Source organism: Jaculus jaculus, chromosome 11, assembly GCF_020740685.1.
Source record: "Jaculus jaculus isolate mJacJac1 chromosome 11, mJacJac1.mat.Y.cur, whole genome shotgun sequence".
Lineage (NCBI taxonomy): Eukaryota > Metazoa > Chordata > Mammalia > Rodentia > Dipodidae > Jaculus > Jaculus jaculus.
This window is the reverse complement of record NC_059112.1, coordinates 25,406,190-25,426,512: the sequence shown is the minus strand read 5'-3', so window position 1 is coordinate 25,426,512 and position 20,323 is coordinate 25,406,190. Positions and strand designations below refer to the sequence as shown.

General features: G+C 45.8%; 1 protein-coding gene across 1 annotated transcript in view; it reads right to left on the bottom strand.

Annotated features, from left to right (window-relative positions):
* The window catches only part of Ugdh (UDP-glucose 6-dehydrogenase), a 35,546-nt gene extending 29,097 nt beyond the window's left edge, over positions 1-6,449 (bottom strand). The window contains exon 1 of the mRNA XM_045130339.1: positions 6,305-6,449. The gene's annotated coding sequence lies outside the window, so the exon portion shown is untranslated. The remainder of the gene's footprint in view (positions 1-6,304) is intronic.
* Between the last annotated feature and the right edge of the window lie 13,874 nt (positions 6,450-20,323).

Genomic DNA, 20,323 nt, shown 5'->3' with positions numbered 1-20,323 from the left:
TCCATTCTAGTGTATCCAGTCTCTCTCTGTTAAGTCAGCATGGAAAGCCTGAATGACTCTGGGTACAAGGGTTTACCATCCAGGTTTGCAATGCTGTTGACCAAGCCCTAGGCAATGATGAGTAACTACCACACGCTAATGCTCCTGGACAGCTGGACGGCCAGGATGCCTCCCTTCCTAACGAGCAGTTCTGATCCAGAGGACTTCCAGGGTTCTACTTGAACCATATTGAGAAGGTATTACAGCTATATTTTTTAATTTAAAAAAAAAAAAAAAAATATATATATATATATATATATATATATTGACAACTTCTATACTTATAGACAACAAACCATGGTATTTCCCTCCCCTCCTCCACTTTCCCCTTCATAACTCTGCTATCCGTCATATCCCCTCCCTCTCTCCATTAATCTCTCTTTTAATTTGATGTCATCTTTTTCTCCTATTACGAGGGTCTTCTGTGGGTACTTCTAGGCACTGCGAGGTCATGGATATTGAGGCTAATTTCTGTCCAGACAGTTGTATGTAAGGAGTGGTACCCTTCCTTTGGCTCTTACATTCTTTCTGCCACCTCTTCCGCAATGAACTCTGAGCCTTGAAGGGTGTGATGGAGATGTTTCAGTGCTGAGCACTCCTCTGTCACTTCTTCTTATCACTATGTTGCCTTTTGGGTCATCCCAGTGGGTATTACAGCTATTAAAGGTGTTTTACACCTTCAAGCTCAACCAGAACATATTCATCTTCCATTCTCAGAATAAGCACAGATTGAACATCTATGTGAGGCAGTTCATAGTTTTTTTTGGTTTTTGTCTTTTTTTTTTTTTTTCTGTTTTTTTGAGGTAGGGTCTCACTGTAGCTCAGGCTGACCTGAAATTCACTATGTAGTCTCAGGGTGGCCTCGAACTCTTGGTGATCCTCCTGCCTTTGCCACCTGAAAGCTGGGATTAAAGGCGTGTGCCACCATGCCAGGCTGTTTTTTTTGTCTTTTCTTTTTAACATGAACCAACTTACTCCCACTAGTCATATATAGGAATGCTGTTCCTTCAATCCCCTGCCCTAGCGGGGTTTTAAAATCTTATCATCTTTTTATTATGGAAGATAAGATCATGTCCATTGTATTTAATGTTTTCTTTATTTGAGAGAGAGACATTCAGGGACAGAGACAAACACACAGACAGAATGGGCACACCAGGGCCTCTAGCCACCTCAAACTCACGGCGATCCTACCTCTGCCTACCAAGTGCTGGGATTAAAGGTGTGTGCCACCATGCCCAGCTATATATATATATATTTTTTAAATATCTTCCTTTACTTATTTGAGAGACAGAGAGTAAGTATGGGTGTACCAAGACCTCCTGCAACTGCAAAATGAACTCCAAATAGATGTGTCACTTTGTGCATCTGACTTTATGTGGGTACTAAGGAACTGAACCCAGGCCATTGGTTTTTTTTTTTTTAATTTTTTGTTCATTTTTATTTATTTATTTGAGAGTGACAGAGAGAGAAAGAAGCAGAGAGAGAGAGAGAGAGGGAGAATGGGCACGCCAGGGCTTCCATCCACTGCAAACGAACTCCAGACGTGTGCGGCCCCTTGCGAATCTGGCTAACATGGGTCCTGGTGAATCGAGCCTCGAACCAGGGTCCTTAGGCTTCACAGGCAAGCACCTAACCGCTAAGCCATCTCTCCAGCCCAGCCATTGGGTTTTGCAAGCAAGTGCCTGGATATCTATGACCTCACAGTGACTGGCACTACCTACACAAGACCATTATAATAGGAAGAAAATCAAAATAAAAGAGAGACTGAGAGTGGGAAGAAATATGATGAAGAATGGAGCTGTGCAGGGGAAAATGAAGGGGGAGGGAATTATCATGGTTTACTGTCTATAATGAAGTTGTCAGAAATAAAAAGTATAAAAGATAGAAAAGGTCATAGACTTCTGCTTAAATAGATTTAGTTCAGATGGTTGATTGCAGTATTTTACAGTGAGCAATCAGAATGCTACTATTCTTTCATTTTAGCTACCTAAAAAACTTCATTGTGTTTCCCAAGATGCAAATCTGCCTTCATTTCAAGATCATGATTCAGGTAGCTTAGCAGTTAAAGCATTTGCCTGCAAAACCTAAACCCAGGTTTGATTCCTCAGGACCCACATAAGCCAGATGCACACACATCTAGAGTTTGTTTGCAGTGGAGAGGCCCTGGCACTCCCATTCTCTCTCTCTCTCCCCCCTCTCTTAAATACACATCTAAAAAAAAAAAAAAAATCATGACTCAGCTTCCTTTCCTTTCCATAAAGCAACTACTGATGGATGGAAGGTAGACCTGTACTAAAGAACTCGCTGTGGAATTTGCTTTATTTTGTTATGTTTGTATGCTTCTTTTCTGTATTTTGTTGTTGTTTATCAAGGTAGGGTCTCACTCTAGCTGAGGCTGACCTGGAATTCACTGTGTGATCTCAGGGTAGCCTCGAACTCAGGCAATTCTCCTACTTCTGCCTCCCCAGTGCTGGGACTAAAGGCATGCACCACCACACCAGGCTTCTGCATTGTATTTTATTCTAAGACAGTCTCACTGTGTAGCTCAGGTCTGCCTGGAACTTATCACAATCCTTCTGTGTCAGCCCACTGAAACCAGGGATTATAGGAGTGAGCCACCACACCTGGCCACTGGATGTGCTTAAGACTTCATTTTAGGCTAGGAAGATGATTCGGCAGTTAAAGGCCCTTGCTTGCAAAGTCTGCTGGCCAGGGTTCAATTCCCTAGTATACACAAACCCAGAGGCACAACTTGGTGCATACATATGGAGTTTGTTTACAGAGGCAGCGGTCCTGGCATGCCCTTACATACACACACTCACAATCTCTATTCAAATCCAAATTAAGTCACCAGAAAGTTTCACTAACATTCTTAATACACTTTTAATCTGGAGCTAGGTACAGTGTTAGTGACACACTTCCCATGACACAGATGTCTTCTGATTCAACTTTTCTACTTCTACTTAAGAAAAATTATTGGGCTAGAGAGATAGTTTAGCAGTTAAAGGCTCTTGCTTTCAAAGCCTGATGGCCTAGGTTCGATTCTCCAGTACCCATGTTAAGCCAGACAAACAAAGTGGTACAAGTGTCTGGGATTTGTTTGTAGTAGCAGGAAGTCCTAGAGTGCTTCTCTCTCTCTAATAAATAAATATTTTTAATAAAATTATTGGTTTTTGTTAGCTAGTTTGTGGCACATGCCTTTAATCCCAGCACTCAGGAGGCAGAGGTAGGAGGATCACCGTGAGTCTGAAGCCACCCTGAGAGTACATAGTGAATTCTAAGAGGTCAGCCTGGGCTAGAGTGAGACCCTACTTCAAAAAACCAAAAAGAAAGAAAAAATTATTTACTTGTATGTGTGTGTATATTGGTGTACCAGGGTCTTTTGATGATACAAGGGAATGCCTACCCAGTTTTATGTGGGTGCTATAGAATTGAACTCTGGCCAACAGGTTTTGCAAGCAAGTGCCTTTAACGCTGAGCCATCTCCCCAGCCCCTAATTCTACTTTTATATTCCTTTTGTCCCTCCACTGTGCTTTCAGAAAGTAAGTGTTGGATGCCTAGGTCATTTTGAGCGTATCTGGAGGTTCTTAACCTCTGTTAAGAAAGGTTGTTCTCAGGCTGGAGGAATGGGTTAGTGGTTAAGGCATTTGCCTGTAAAGCCAAAGGATCCAGGTTTGATTCTCCAGGACCACGTTAGCCAGATGCACAAGGTGGCACATCCTTGTGAAATTCGTTTGCAGTGGCTGGAGGCCCTAGCGCACCCATTCTCTCTCCCTTTCTCTCTGTCAAATAAGTAAATAAATACATTTTAAAAAATAAAAGAAAAAGAAAGGCTGTCCTTTTCCACCAAGTGCACAGCTTTGGGAGGAGATGCATATGGAGTGGTGAGGGAAGAAGGAGGACTCCCGTGTAGCCAGTCAGATCAGCCAAGTCAACCCTGGTGATTAATGGGGTAACAGATATCGCCGCCAGATAGCTCTCACATATGAACAGGTCATTTTGAAATGAGTTCTCACCTCTGTATTTTGGGAGTGACAATAAGTGATATCATCCAGAAATTACTGATCCTGGACTACAGTGTGAGACCCTACCTTGAAAAAAAATAAGAAATACTTTTTAATAGCTGGAGAGATGGCTTAGCAGTGAAAGTGCTTGCCTGCAAAGCCTAAGGACCAGGTTCAGTTCCCCAGCACGCATGTAAGCCAGATGCACAAGGTGGCACATGCATCTTGAGTACCTTTGCAGTGTCTAGAGGCACTGATATCCATTCCCTATCTGCCTCTTTCTTTCTCTAATAAATAAGTAAAAATATTTTTAAAAATATTGTGGAGGGTTAGAAAGACAGCTTAGTAGTTAAGATACTTGCCTGAGAATCCTAAGGACCTAGGTTTAACTTCCCAGAACCCCCAGATTGTTTACAGTGGCTAGCTAGAGGCCCTGGTGCCCACATTGTCTTTCCATTCCTCTAATGTGTGTGTGTGTGTGTACGTGTGTGTGTGTACGTGTGTGTGTGTACAGCTTGTTTTGGTTTGGTTTTCTGAGGTAGAGTCTCGCTCTAGGGCAGGCGACCTGGAATTCACTATGTGGTCTCAGGGTGGCCTGGAACTCACAGCCATCCTCCTACCTCTGCCTCCCAAGTCTTGGGGGGGAAAAAAAACATATATATATATATATATTTATTTATTTATTTATTTTAAAAATCTTGTAACACTGTGGAACAAAAAAAAATGTAGCATGCTGAGTAATTAATAGATTTTATGTTAGAGAAAGGAATATATTTATCACTAAAAGAAAACACTAAGACCTTTCCAGCAGCCCTTACTATAGGGTGAGTACTAAAACCCACGTCCTCAGGGCAGACACTCAGCTCTTTCATTTCCAGAGCTCCCTCTGAAGAAACAGACCAGACTACTGTCCTCTGTTTCTTAGGGGATTTAAGGGGGGAAAAAATAATTCAAAGACCGGCTGTCTCTGAGGTGAATGGACAGCAACTCCTCTGTATATCCATGAATAGTCCCCTCTCAGCAAAACCCTCCATTCTACATGCCAAAATCCCCAACTGTATTCAATAATCTTCTTGTATGCAATCTGTACATGGTCTCTGAAGTATCCAAGAATGGCCTTCCCTGACAGGAAGTAGGGCAATTAATACCTATAGCGGCCAACAAAGGATTGCAGGGCAGCCCTTACTGATTATTTAACTATATTATATAGTGTCTTTGGACTTGGCCTCCAAAGGGTTTCCAGGCTCCACTTTCTCCCTGATTTCCTAAGAGGGATGAGTAAACTCAAAATCCAAACAAAAGACTCGGGCTAAATATTAAAAAAAAGGGGGGGGGGCAGGGTTGGAGAGATGCCTCAGAGGTTAAAAGCACTTGACTGCAAAGACATAAAGACCTTGCCAGGCGTGGTGGAGCACTTCTTTAATCCCAGCACTTGGGAAGCAGAGGAAGGAGGATCGCCATGAGTTCGAGGCCATCCTGAGACTACATAGTGAATTCCAGGTCAGCCTGAGCTAAAGTGAAACCCTACCTCGAGGGGGAAAAAAAAACATATATATATAGACCTGAGTTCGAATCCCCAGTACCCACATAAAGCCAGATTCACAAAAGGAGTGCATGCATCTGGAATTCATTTGAGGTGGCTAGAGGTGTGTACCTATTCTCTTTCTCTCTGCTTGCAAAGAAAAAAAAAAAGCTAGGGCTGAGACCCCATTAGGCCCGAATCCAGAGGTTCCCCCTTTGGCTTTCTGATGCATCAGGAAGGGGGTGGAGAGGGGAGAGTGTGTGTGAGTGTGTGTGTGTGTGTGTGTGTTGGAGGGGAGGGGGGAGACCTCATTTGTTTCAAGTCAGAAAGAGTTCGGTAGAAGCAGGAGAGGAGGGCTTGAAGACGCACTTCTGAACAACAACAAAAGCTCAACTCATCCACCCTCCAGCAGATCCCGCCAAGTCCGAAAGGAGAGACGCGGAGGATGCTCTGAGCACTCGGTGACCGAGCGCGGGGGGCGGCCTGGAGCAGGGCGCACACCCGCCCCGCCCCGCCCCATCGCGCCGGGACCCGGGGAGCATCCCATCCCTCCCGGGGGGCGCCGGGGACCGCCGGGAAAGGTGCATCCCGCCCGGGGGGAGCGGGGACGGCCGGGAAAAGTGCATCCCACTCGGGGGGCGTCGGGAACGGCCGGAAAAGGTACATCCCACCCGGGGGGAGCCGGGAACGGTGCATCCCGCCCGGGGGGCGCCGACGATGGCCGGGAAAGGCGCTTACCCCTTCCGAGCCGCTCCAATCCCGAACGCTCAGCCAGCCAGCACCCGGATCGCGACCGCGCCGCAGCAGCCCCCGAACCCCGCTCTGCCAGTCTCGCCCTGCCGCACACACCCCCTCCCCGTCCCGGGCCTGCCGAGCGTCCCTGGGCCCGCGCCCGTATTTAAAGGCTTCTGCCCGCGGAGGCGGAGGCTTCATTCCCCTGCAGCCCGGCCCTCCTGGACTCTGCCCTCAGCCCTGCGCCGCCAGCCTGCCCCACCCCCTCCGCCACGCAAGGCCCGGGGCAGGCCCGGGTTTCCTCCAGGAGCCCGGGCGGAGACAGGGGGCGGGGCCCTAGGTTGAGAGGCCACGCCCCCTCTGCCGAAGGGAGCCAATCACGTCGAGCCAACGCAGCGGGCTCCGCCCCAGCGCCGAGCGGGAGCGCAGGGCGGGGCGTGCGTGCGCCGGGGCGTCCGCTAAGCTGGGGCGCTGGAGGCGGTGCGGGCCCGCTGTGAGGAGCCTTCCGGGTTTCGGTGTCCCGTTGCTTTGTCCTTGGGGAGTGCGGTGAGGTGGGGTCCGCGCCCGGTTGACCACACTCCGCGGCCGTGGGGCGTACTGGGGCGTGTTTGTAGGGGGGGCGACCAGGACAACGCATTTCCGGCCTGTCGGAGGTTTGGGCTGCGTGCTCAGTGCCCTGGACCCGGCTGGGCGGGCCCGAGCTGATGGATGTCATCCCTCCCACACCCTCCGGGCCCTGGGGTCCGCCGCACCCCTGCAGCCTGCGGCCCCGAGTTTAGTCACATCCCGCCAGACGGTGCCTCATCGGTGAAGGAGGCGCCTTACGTCAAGAGGATGCTGCGTTCCATCATGACCCCACCAAGTGTCCTCGCCCTGCTCCCTGGCAGGAGAAACGGGGGACCAACGCCCCAGGCGAATTTTCTAGGATAATTCTCTGGCCAGATTGGAGAATCCAAGATATGTAGGAGACATAAAAGGGAATGTGCAATAATATGTAAAGGTATAGAACTTGTGGGTAGGTGGGTGGGTGTGGTAATGGAGATTGAAGCCAGAGCCCTGTTCATAGTAGGTAAAGCACTCTACCACTGAACTATTTAAAAAAAAAAAAAAAAGAGCAAATCGGGGGCCTGGAGAGATGGCTTAGTGGCCAAGCGCTTGCTTGTGAAGCCTAAGGACCCTGGTTCAAGGCTCGACTCCCCAGTACCCACGTAAGCCACATGCACGAGGTATTGCATCTGGAGTTCGTTTGCAGTGGCTGGAGGCCCTGGAGCCCATTCTATCTCTGCCTCTTTCTCTGTCTGTCGCTCTCAAATAAAAATAATAAAAAAAAATTTTTTTTAAAAAGAGCAAATCGGGCTGGAGGGATGGCTCAGCAGTCAAGGCGCTTGCCTGAGAAGCCTCAGGACCCATGTTCCACTCTTCAGGTCCCGCATAAACCAGATGCACAAAGTTGAGGCAAGGTTGTGCATGTGTCTGGAGTTCCATTACAGTGGCAGAAGACCCTGCTGTGCCAATTCTTATCCCCACCCCCACTCACCCGCATAAAAAAAAATAAGAGTGGGCTGGAGAAATGGCTTAGTGGTTAAGGCGCTTGTCTGCAAAGCTAAAGGACCTGGGTTTGATTCCCCAAGACCTATAAAAGCCAGATGCACAAGGTGGCACATGCATCTGGAGTGGAGTTCCTTTGCACTGTCTGGAGGCCCTGATGCATCCATTCTCATTCCCTCCTTCTCTCTCTCTCTCTCTCTCTCTCTCTCTCTCTCTCTCTCTGTCGCTATCAAATAAATAAAGAGTAAAGCTGGACTGAAGAGATGGGTTAGTGGCTTAGGCGTTTGCCTACAAAGCCAAAGGATCCCCATTGGATTCTCCAGTACCCAGATAAGCCACATGCACAAGGGGGCACATGCATCTGGAGTTCGTTTGCAGTGGATGGAGACCGTGGCATGCCCATTCTCCCTCCCTCTCTCTGCCTCCTCTCTCAAATAAGTAAATGAATAATACTTTTTAAAAAGTGAAAGTAGCATTAATATATGGGTATGAACATTAAGAGAAGTGCTTACTGGACAGTTTGGTGAGCATAGTATATACAGTTAGCCAGACACCAGCAGATGTTCCATCCCTTGTAGGTTTTCAGTATCAGGGATGTGTTCCCTCCCATGGAGTGGGCCTCCAGTCCAATTAGGAAGTGGTGGTTTGCCCCCATAACAGACATGCCACTATTGCAGTCTTTGGCTCACTTGGCCTGACTGGCCAAATTTAAGGTTTGCAGTGTCCACTGTTGAGTATATTCATTGGTGATTTCTCCTTCTTCCACTGAACTGCATGCAGCATAGCTTTTTCCAGCTTTCTGTCAGCTGGTATACATGGAGGAGGTTTTCAGCCCAGCCCCAGCAAGATTTCTCAGTGACCTTGTAGCCCAAGTATGTGGAGTATTCAGCAATAGGGTCTTACCATCTATTCCTGGTGGGAAATCAGGGGCCTTGGCAATGGCCTGTAATGTTTTGGGGGCATCAGGGACCTCCCCAGCCAACAACTTACTGGAAGGTATCCCATCCCTGGCACTGAAAATTGTCTAGTAATAATCTACGGCTTCTGAGTATTCCATTGTCCAAAAAAAGTAGGTTTCCATATGACTTATTTATATTCTCTTTAATTTTGATTAGCCCTCCCTCCAACTTTCCTTTACTCAATCTCTTCCTCTGACCTCACTTGTGCCTTTTCACCCCCATTAATCTATTCTTCTACTTATATATATACAAGGCCACCCTGAGATGACACAGCGAATCCCAGATGAGCCTGAGCTAGAGTGAGACCCTACTTCAAAAGAAAAAAAAAAAAAGTAGGAAGAAATGCATACCTCTTTTTTTTTTTTCTTTTTTTCTTTTTTTTTTTTTTTTTTTTTGAGGTAGGGTCTCAATCTAGTCCAGGTTGACCTGGAACTTTCTCTGTAGCTCCAGGCTGGCCTCAAACTCACAGTGATCCTTCTTCCTCTGCCTCCTGGGATTAAAGGTGTGCTCCACTCCACTTGGCTCTTTCCCAGTCTATTTTTTAAAAAATATCTTTATTTAAGTTGGGAGTGGTGGAGCACTCCTTTAATCCCAGCACTTGGGAGGCAGAAGTAGGAGGATTGCCACGAGTTCAAGGCCACCCTGAGACTACATAGTGAATTCCAGGTCAGCCTGAGATACAGCGAGACCCTACCTCAGCAAACCAAACCAAAATTTAAAAAAAAATTTATTTGCAAGCAGAGAGACAGAATGGGCATACTAGCACCTTTAGCCACAGCAAACAAACTCCAGATTTGTGCACTTTGTGCATGTGGCTTTATATGGATACTGGGTAATCAAACCAAGGTCATTAGGCTTTGCAAGCAAGCACCTTAACCAGTGAGCCATCTCTCCAGCCCCTTTCCTACTGTTTTTTTTTTTTAAGCCTGTTTATTTAAGAGAGAGAGAGAATGGACACACCAGGACCTCTAGTCACTGCAAACAAACCCAAGATGCATGCGCCACCTTGTGTATTTGGCTTTCCACATGTACTGGGAAATAAACCTGGGTCCTTTGTCTGCCAGCAAGCGCCTTAACCACTAAGCCATCTCTTTGGCACCCCTTCTCACTTTTCATATAAAGGTTAGTACTGTGTTCTTTCACTACTCCAGGTCATTGTAAGCTTCGAATTTAAAAAGGTTGGGGGAGAAGGGGGAAGGAGGACAGACACAATCATTTGTCCCTTGACGTTGGGGATATATGTTCTGAGTAACGTGTTGCACCAATTTGTCGGGCCACGGTCATAGTGTAATTACAAACCACATCAGTACCCAAAATAATATGGATTCACCACCACCCTATGTGAATTACTCCTTGATCAAATGACATTATGGAGTGCATGACTAACCCATGAGGAAAGTAATTAGGAACTTATGAATGCACATTGAAGTGACATACAAATTATGTTCTAGATAGGATCGTGACGACAGTAAATTAGTGGATGTTGCGTTGTGTGCTGAAGGTGGTAGGAAGTGTTATAGACCATGTAGAATCTGCATTCAATACAACTGATGCAAAAAATACTTATAAGTGACTACTGTATGTCAGGCAACCTGGAAATAGAAGATGCACAAGTACTCAGGCTAGTAGAGGTTGGACAGAAAGACTAGAAAAAGGGGACACAGCCAGGAGAGAAGCCCTTCACCACTGAATCCAGTGAGCTTTTTTTTTTCCCCCTGAGGTAGGGTCTCATCTAGCCCAGGCTGACCTGGAATTCACTGTGTAGTCTCAGGGTGGCCTCGAACTCAGTGATCCTCCAACCTCTGCCTCCCAAGTGCTGGGATTAAAGGCCACCATGCCTGGCTACAGTTATCTTTTTAAACTTGGTATATAGTTAACTATTATAATAAATAACTTTTCTGTTCTTCCCTTTATTTTGAATTCAGCATTTTCCTACATAGTAGCCACTTCACATTCTTCTGTTTCAACCCTGCCTCACCTCTCAAAATGCTATTTATGTTAGCATGTCAATTTAAAACAGGGGTTGGGGAAATGGCTCAGCAGTTAAAGGTGCTTGCTTATAAGCCTGCTGGTCTAGTTCAGTTCCCCACTCTAAAGCCTGACACAAAGTGGCACACCCATTTATAATCCCAATGTGCCTATAGCAATGGGTGAAATTGCTGGGAGAATCCAAAAGCTCTCAGACCAGCTAGACACACAAAGCAGCCAAACCAAAATAATGGGCTGAAGAGATGGCTTAGTGGTTAAGGCATTTGTCTACAAAGTCAAAAAACCTAGGTTTGATTCCTTAGGACCCACGTAAGCCAGATGCACAAGATGGCACATTCGTCTGGAATTCATTTGCAGTGGCTGGATGCCGTAGCATGCCCATTCTCTCTCTGACTCCCTGTCTGACTCTCTCTCAAATAAATAAATAAAAATAGGGCTGGAGAGATGGTGTAGCGGTTAAGCGCTTGCCTGTGAAGCCTAAGGACCCTGGTTCGAGGCTCGGTTCCCCAGGCCCCACGTTAGCCAGATGCACAAGGGGGCGCATGCGTCTGGAGTTCGTTTGCAGAGGCTGGAAGCCCTGGCACGCCCATTCTCTCTCTCTCCCTCTACCTGTCTTTCTCTCTGTGCCTGTCGCTCTCAAATAAATAAATAAATAAATAAAATTTTTAAAAAAATTGTTTAAAAAAAATGCCAGGCATGGTGATGCACACCTTTAATCCCACCACTTGGGAGGCAGAGGTAAGAGGAACGCCATGAATTCGAGGCCACCCTTAGACTACATAGTGAATTACAGGTCAGTCTGGGATACAGTGAGACCCTACCTCAGAAAAACCAAAATTAAATAAATCTAACAAGGGGGACCCTGTCTCAAGCAAGTGGATGGAGAAGATGGACACCCTGAGATTGTCTTAAAGCCTCACACATACATCATGGCATACTCATTCACACACACACACACACACACACACACACACACACACACACACACATCATACACATGCACACACAGTATGTCTCATGTCTCATAATCTATTACTTTCATTTCCAATATGGTACATACCAACAGAATAGCTGATTTCAAAAAAAAAAAAAGAACGACCTGGAACCAGGTGTGTTGGCACAGTCCTTTAATCCCAGCACTTGGGAGGCTGAGGTAGAAGGATCACTATGAGTTAAAAGCCAGCCTGAAGGCCAGGCGTGGTGGCTCATGCCTTTAATTCCAGCGCTCAAGAGGCAGAGGTAGGAGGACTGCTGTGAGTTTGAGGCCACCCTGAGACTAGAGTGAATTCCAGGTCAGCCTGGGCTAGAGTGAAACCCTACCTTGAAAGCCAAAAAAAAAAAAGCCAGCCTGAAAAAAAATCTTTAAAAAAATGCAAGATGGCTTAGCAACTAAGGCACTTGCTTGCAAAGCCTAAGGGCCTATGTTCGACTCTCCAGATCCCACATAAACCAGATGCACAAAAGTGAGGCAAACACAAGGCTGCATATGCCCACTAGATGGCACAAGCATCCAGAGTTCAGTTGCAGTGGCTGAGGCCCTGGTGGCCAATTTTCTGTCTCTCATTCGCTTGGGCTATCAAAAAAAAACAAAACAAAAACAAAAAAAAATAAACTTAAAAGTCAGCCTGGACTAGAGTGCAAACCTGCTTCAAAAAACTAAATACTCAGGGCTGGAGAGATGGCTTAGTGGATAAGCGCTTGCTTGTAAAGCCTAAGGACCCTGGTTCAAAGCTCTGTTCCCCAGGACCCACACTAGCCATATGCACAAGGGGGCGCAAGCCTCCTCTGTTGTTCATTTGCAATGGCTGGAGGCCCTGGTGTGCCCATTCTCTCTATCTATCTCTATCTATCTGCCTCTTTCTGACCGTCGCTCTCAAATAACTCAAGAACAGTTGGCAAAACAAGCAGGGGTGCTGTTTTCTTGGTGAACCGGGTACCAGCATTAGAATGAAGGAGATCAACACAGAGAAAACTACCAAATCAGATATCTAGAGGCCCCCAACACCTCATCACTGAAGCAGACCAAAAATGAACCCAACATGGCTCAGGGAAATTTTGTGGAAGAGGGGCCGGAAGGAATGTCATGATATGCAGAGACATTTATCCTACCTATAACTGTGGGCTAACTCCAGAATGCATGACCCATATACCTCACCAAGGAGGGGCCAGGGGGAGGGGGTAGCACATGGATGAGCCTAACAATGGTACCAAATTGACAGTATTCGCTGAGTACAAAACTAATTATTAATAATTAAAAAAAAAAACTAAATACTTGGTTCAATTCCCTAGTACCCACGCAAACCAGATGCACAAGGTGGCACATGCATCTGGAGTTCTTTTGCCATGGCTAGAGGCCCTGGTGTGCTCATTCTCCCTTTCTCTCTCAAATAAATAATAAAATAATCTGTTTTCAAAAAAAAAATAAATAAATACAAGGGCTGAAGAGAAGGCACAGTGGTTAAGGCACTTGCTTGAGAAGCCTAAGGACACAGGTTTAATTCCCTGTAACCCATGTAAGCCAAATGTACATGGTGGTGCCTGAATCTGGAGTTCGTTTGCAGTGGCTAGAGGCCCAGGTGCACCCATTCAGTCTCTCTTATTCTCTCTCAAGTAAATAAATAAAATACTAAAAATAAAAAGGGGGCTGGAGAGATGACAGTTAAGGCACTTGCCTGCAAAGCCAGAAGACCCAGGTTGGATTCCCCGATACAATATAGCCAGATGCACAAGGTGGTGCATGCATCTGGAGTTCGTTTGCAGTGGCTAGAGGCACTGACATGCCCATTCTATCAGCCTCTCTCTCTCAAAAAAAAAAAAAAAAAAATTAAAACCAAAACTATTTGGCATCTTCAATTTCTAAGCATACAAAGAAGGCCTGAGACCAAAAATTTGAGAACTGATTAGGACAATTACTTACAGTGTTTGTGTGTATATGTGATTGTTGTTGCAATGGATACTGAAGCCTTGTGCATTTTAAACATGTGGTCTACCACAGTTACATCTCGAACTTCAGGCCAGTTATTTTTACATGGTGTTTCCCAGATATTTATCAGAGACTGCTGAGAATGAATGAAAGGTTAATAGCAGGGCTCTGGGCCTCCCACATCTTTGCTCCCCTCCAATCAGAGCAGTTTACTTGTATCTGCTTTGTTTCTCTCTCCTTTCTTTCTGCATGTGCATGTGTGTTGATATGCATGTGGATGCATTCACAGGTGTAGGGCAGTATCAAGTATCTTCCTCAGTTGCTCCCTACCCTATTACTGAAGTCAGGTTTGCATTACTGGTAGAAATCACCCAACCAAGAGCAGCTTGTCGGAAAAAAAAAGAGGTTTATTTTGGCTTACACGCTTGAGGGGAAGCTCCACGATGTCAGGGGGAAACGATGGCATGAGCAGAGGGTGAACATCACCCCCTGTCCCACATAAGGTGTACAACAGGAACAGGAGAGTGTGCCAAACACTGGCAAGGGGACACTGGCTAAAACACCCATAAACCTGCCCTCAACATACACTCCCTGCAGGAGGCGTTAACTCCAACATCTCCATCAGCTGGGAACCTAGTATTCAGAACACCTAAGTTTATGGGGGACACCTGAATCAAACCACCACACCTAATTTTTTAGACAAGGTTTCTCACTGAGCCCAGATCTCACTGATTAGCTAGACTAGAGGTCCAGCAAGCCAGTCTCTGTCTCCCTGGCACCAGGGCTCTCGCTGAGCACTACTGCTCCTGACATTTATGTGGGTGCTGGGGATCTGAACTCAGATCCTCATTCATGTCTGCACATCAGTCTCCTTACAAACTGAGTCTTCTCTCCAGACCCCCTAATCTACTTTATATGTATATCTTCCATGTAGAAATTTAGCTTATACGTGGGTACTTCCCGTATAAAGTTTGAAAATACATTTGACAAGTATTTCTACCAAATGTCTTAAGTATTATTGTGCTAGTCCCTGGGACAGTAATTGTGAGTGAAAAATGATATATTACCTGGCTTTATAAATCTTAATAATTTTGCCAGGTGTGGTAGCACATGCCTTTAATCTTAGCACTCAGGAGGCAGAGGTATGACAGTTGCCATGAGCTCAACGCCACCCTAAGATTATATAGGGAATTCCTGGTCAGCCTGGGCTAGAGTGAGACCCTACCTTGAAAAGAAGAAAAAAAAAAAAAAAAAACACCTTTATGAGACTATACAATAGGCTCCCAGCACTTGGGAGACAGAAACAGGAAGACAGAACCACCAGTTCAAGGCCAGACTTGGCTGCATATTTGGAGGCCAGCCTGGGCTACCTCAGACACTGAAAGAGAAGGGCTGGGCATGATGGCACACGCCTTTAATCCCAGCACTCCAGGGGCAGAGGTAGGAGGATTGCCATGAGTTTGAGGCCACCATGAGACTATATAGTGAATTCCAGGTCAGCCTGGGCTACAAGACCCTACCTCAAAAAACAGAGAGAGAGGGCTGGAGAGATGGTTTAGTGGTGCAGCGCTTGACTGTGAAACCTGAGGACCTTGGTACGAGGCTTGATTCCCCAGGACCCATGTTAGCCAGATGCACAAGGGGGTGCATGTGTCTGGAGTTCGTTTGCAGTGGCTGGAGGCCCTAGCGCATTCTCTCTCTCTCTCTCTCTCTCCTTCTTTCTCTGTCTGTCTGTCACTCTCAAATAAATAAATAAAAATAATAAAAAAGGAGAGAGAGGGCTGGAGAGATGGCTTAGCGGTTAAGTGCTTGCCTGTGAAGCCTAAGGACCCCGGTTTGAGGCTCGGTTCCCCAGGTCCCACGTTAGCCAGATGCACAAGGGAGCGCACGCGTCTGGAGTTCGTTTGCAGAGGCTGGAAGCCCTGGCGCGCCCATTCTCTCTCTCTCTCCCTCTATCTGTCTTTCTCTATGTCTGTCACTCTCAAATAAATAAAAATTTAAAAAAATAAATAAAATAAAATAAAAAAGGAGAGAGAGAGAGAATATACAACAGGAATATTTAGCACAGAAGGTCATGGTTAATTCAATATTAATATTTTAGTTCCTAAAGAAAATATAGGCATTAACAGGAAGAAATAGGACAGTTAGAAAAATAAAGAGAGGGCTGGAGAGATGGCTTAGCGGTTAAGCACTCGCCTGTGAAGCCTATGGACCCCGGTTCGATGCTCGGTTCCCCAGGTCCCACGTTAGCCAGATGCACAAGGGGGCGCACGCGTCTGGAGTTCGTTTGCAGTGGCTGGAAGCCCTGGCGCGCCCATTCTCTCTCTCTCCCTCTGTCTTTCTCTCTGTGTCTGTTCAAATAAATAAATTTAAAAAAAGAAATAAAGAGAGCAAATGCAGGGCTGGAGAAAGGGCCTAGTGGTTAAGGCACTTGCCTGCAAAGCCTAAGGACCCAGGTTTGACTCCCCAGAACCCATGAAAGCCAGATGCACAAGGTGGCACATGCATCTGAAGCTCATTTGCAGTGGCTAGAGGCCCTGATACACCCATTCTCTTTTGTTTTCTCTCTCTCTCTCAAAAATAAATATATTTTTGGCTTTTCGAGGTAGGGTCTGGTTCTAGCCCAGGCTGACCTGGAATTCACTATGTCGTCTCAGGGTGGAGTCAAACCTATGGTGATCCTCCTGAGTGCTGTGACTGCAGACACGCACCACCACGCCCAACTTGTAATTTTTTTAAAAAAGAGCAAAATGGATTGGGCATGGTAGCACACACTTAGAATCCCAGCAACCCGGAACACAGAAGTAGGAGGATCGCCATGAATTTGAGGCCACTGTGAGACTACATAGTGAATTCCAGGTCAGCCTGGGCTAGAGCAAGACTCTACCTTAAAAAAAAAAAAAAAAGAGCAAATGTGGGCAGGTTAGCCCAGAGGGTATTACAGTCATCTGGAATTGAAAGTAACATGTCCAAGATAGTAACCATATGCAGAGAAGTAACAGCCTCTAGAGATATTTATGGAAGAAGAGCGAATAAAGAATAGTATCTTTCCTCCCTACTTCACACTACACCAAAAGATCTAGGAAGCGGGGCAAGGGTCCATGGTGAAATGCCAGCTAGTCACGTAGCTCAAGGGAAAAAACGAAAAGTGACTCAGTGGACTTTAGGATGAGCAAAACCGACTGGGAGAGTGGACAAGATGACAGCATACGTTGAGCAATGTGCTATCATTTCCCTGCTGGGGACTCCTCACTGGCTCAGCTAGGGAGGAACCAAAGATTCACCAGTGCCAATGAAGATGACCTCAGTCTCTGTAAGTCCCACAAAGAGCCCTAGACTGCTCTCTCTCTCCTTTTGGCATCATAAGACAACAAAATCAAGAGGCCCTGGCTTAGGGTGGCTCTGGTGACTGTTCATGCTTGGTCACTTTAGTCCTCTACGTAAAGTCCACCCAAGCAGAGAAAAGCTCCGTCATTCTCAAAGAACCTACGTTACCAAGGTTACACTATTCTTATTTATTATTGTTATTTGTTTGTTTTTTGTTTGTTTTTTTCAAGGTAGGGTCTCACTCTAGCCCAGGCTGACCTGGAATTCACTATGGAGTCTCAGGGTGGCCTTGAACTCACAGTGATCCTCCTACCTCTGCCTCCCGAGGGCTTGAATTAAAGGCGTGAGCCACCGCACCCAGCTTCATCTGGCGTTTTTAAAAAACTTATTTAGGGCTGGAGAGATGGCTCAATGATTAAAGGCTCTTGCTTGCAAAGCCTAATAACCCGGGTTCAAATCCCCAGTACCCATGTAAAGGCAAATGCACAAAGTGATGCATGGGTCTGGAGTTTGCTTGCAGTGACAAGAGAACCTGCCTCACCAATACATTCTTACTCCATTTCTGTCTCTCTTCCTTACTCCCTCCCTCTCTTACTTCCTCTCTCAAATAAATCAATAAAACTTTTTTTTTTAAAGGCTGGAGAGAGCCAGGTGTGACAGCACACGCCTTTAATCCTCGCACTCCACTGGGGAGGCAGAGGTAGGAGGATTACTGAGAGTTCAAGGCCACCCTGAGAATACATAGTGAATTCTAGGTCAGCCTGAGCTAAAGTGAGACCCTACCTCAAAAAGAAAAAAGAAAGAAAGAAAGAAAAAAAGAAAGGCTGGAGAACTGGCTCAGTGGTGGTTTTTCTGCATAGCATAGTACTGGGAGATGGCTTAGTGGTAAAAGGCACTTGCTTGCAAAGCCTGAAGGCCTGGGTTCAAGTCTCCACCCAGTACCTACATAAATCCAGATGCAGAAAGTGGTACATGCATCTGGAGTTCATTTGCAATGACAAGAGAACCTGGCATGCCCATTCTTTCTTTGTCTCTCCATGCAAATACATGAATAAATAACTTTTTTTTTTCGAGGTAGGGTCTCACTCTAGCCCAGGGTGACCTGGAATTTACTATGGAGTCTCAAGGTGACCTCGAACTCACGGTGATCCTCCTACTCCTGCCTCCCAAGTACTGGGATTAAAGACATGCGCCACCACGCCTGTTTTTGTTTTTTTTTTTTTGTTTTTTTTTTTACTTGGGCTTGCCAGGGCCTGTAGCCACTGCAAATGAACTCCAGGCGCATGTGCCACGTGTGCATCTGGCCTATGTGGGAACTAGGGAACTGAACCTGAGTCTTTAGACTACAGGCAAGCGCCTTAACTACTAAGCCATCTCTCCAGCCCTGACTTAAAACATGTTATTTGGGTTGGAGGGATAGTTTAGTGGTTAAGGCATTTGCCTGCAAAGCCAAAGGACCCAGGTTCAATTCCCCAGGACCCACGTTAGCCAGATGCACAAGTGGGCATACACGTCTGGAGTTTGTCTGCAATGGCTGAAGGCCCTGGCATACCCATTCTCCCTCTGTCTCACTGTCAAATAAATGAAAAATAAAATATTAATTAATCTGACAGAGAGAGAGAATGGAGATATTGCAGTGCTGAGCACTCCTCTGTCACTTCTTCCAGCACCATGATGCCTTCTGAGTCATCCCAAGGTCACTGCCATCTGAAAAGAGAAAGTTCTCTACCAAGAGAGTAGCATTAATATATGAAGCCCTGATTTTTAAAAAAATATTTATGTATTTGAGAGAGAGAGGAAGAGGGAGAAAGAGAGAGAATGGGCGCACCATGGCGCTGGGAAGAAGTGACAGAGGAGTGCTCAGCACTGAAATATCTATCACAATTCCAAGGCTGGTCCATTGAGGAAGAGGTGGCAGAAAGAATGTAAGAGCCAAAGGAAGGGTAGGACTCCTTACAATGTGCTCCCCCCAGACACAAAATGGCCTAGATATCCATGACCTCACAGTGCCTGACACTACCTACACAAGACCATCATAATAAAATAAAAATCATCAAAATAAAAGAGGCTGGTAGACAGAGGGAGAGGATATGATGGAGAGTGGAGTTTCAAAGGGAGAGTGGGGGGAGTGAGAGAATTACCATGGGATATTATTCACAAATATGGAAGTTGTCAAATAAATAAAAACAATAGGGGACTGGAGATAAAGCTTAGTAGTTAAGATGCTTGCTGGCAAAGCCAAAGGAACCAGGTTCGATTCCCCACTACCCATGTAAAGCCAGATACAAAAGGTGTTGCATCAGTGATTGAGATGGGGAGGTAATATGATGGAGAATGGAATTTCAAAGGGGAAAGTGGGGGGGGGGCGAGGGTATTACCACGGGATATTTTTTTATAATCATGGAAAATGTTAATAAAAATTAAATAAAAAATTTTTAAAAAAAGGTATTGCATGCATCTGAAGCTCATTTGCAGTGGCTAGAGGCTCTGGAGCAGTCATTCTCTTTGCCTGGCTTTCTTTTTATTTTTTTTTTTTCTGTATGTCCTTCTTGTTTCTCTTCCCTTTCATTCATCACTAGTCATGGTTGTGACCTATTGGCTATCCAAAACATATCCCAAATCTGCTCTTCTGTGTCAGACTGCCAGCACCAAGCCACTGACCACTTTTTTTTTTTTTTGTGGGGAGACAACTGGAATTTAAGCAAAAGACCTCATATCCGCTCTACCACTGAGCAGCAACCCTTGCCTCCTTTCTTGATTCATACAAATCATCTATATAGCAGCCACAAAGAGATTATAAAAACATACATCAGGGCTAGAGAGGTTGCTTAGCAGTTAGACCCTTGCCTGGGAAGCCTAAGGACCCATGTTTGACTCTCCAGATCCCACGTGGTAAGCCAGATGCATAAGGTAACACAATCTCACACATGCATACAAGGTGCAGCATGTGTTTGGAGCTCAACGGTAGTGGCTGGAGGCCCTGGCACACCAGTTCTCTCTCTTTTATAAACAAAAAAATTCAGATCAATCCAATCCAATCAACTCTTAGTTGGCTTCCAAGATCATACAAGTATAGATCTCTTTTGTTTGTTTTGTTTTCTATTTTTCTTTGTTTTTGTTCTGGTTTTCGAGGTAGGGTTTCGCTCTAGCACAGGCTGACCTGGAATTCATTATGTGGTCCTCAGGGTGGCCTCAAACTCACAGCGCTCCTCTCACCTCTGCCTCCCAAGTGCTGGGATTAAAGGCATGTGCAACCAGATGTAGATCTTTTAAAAAATT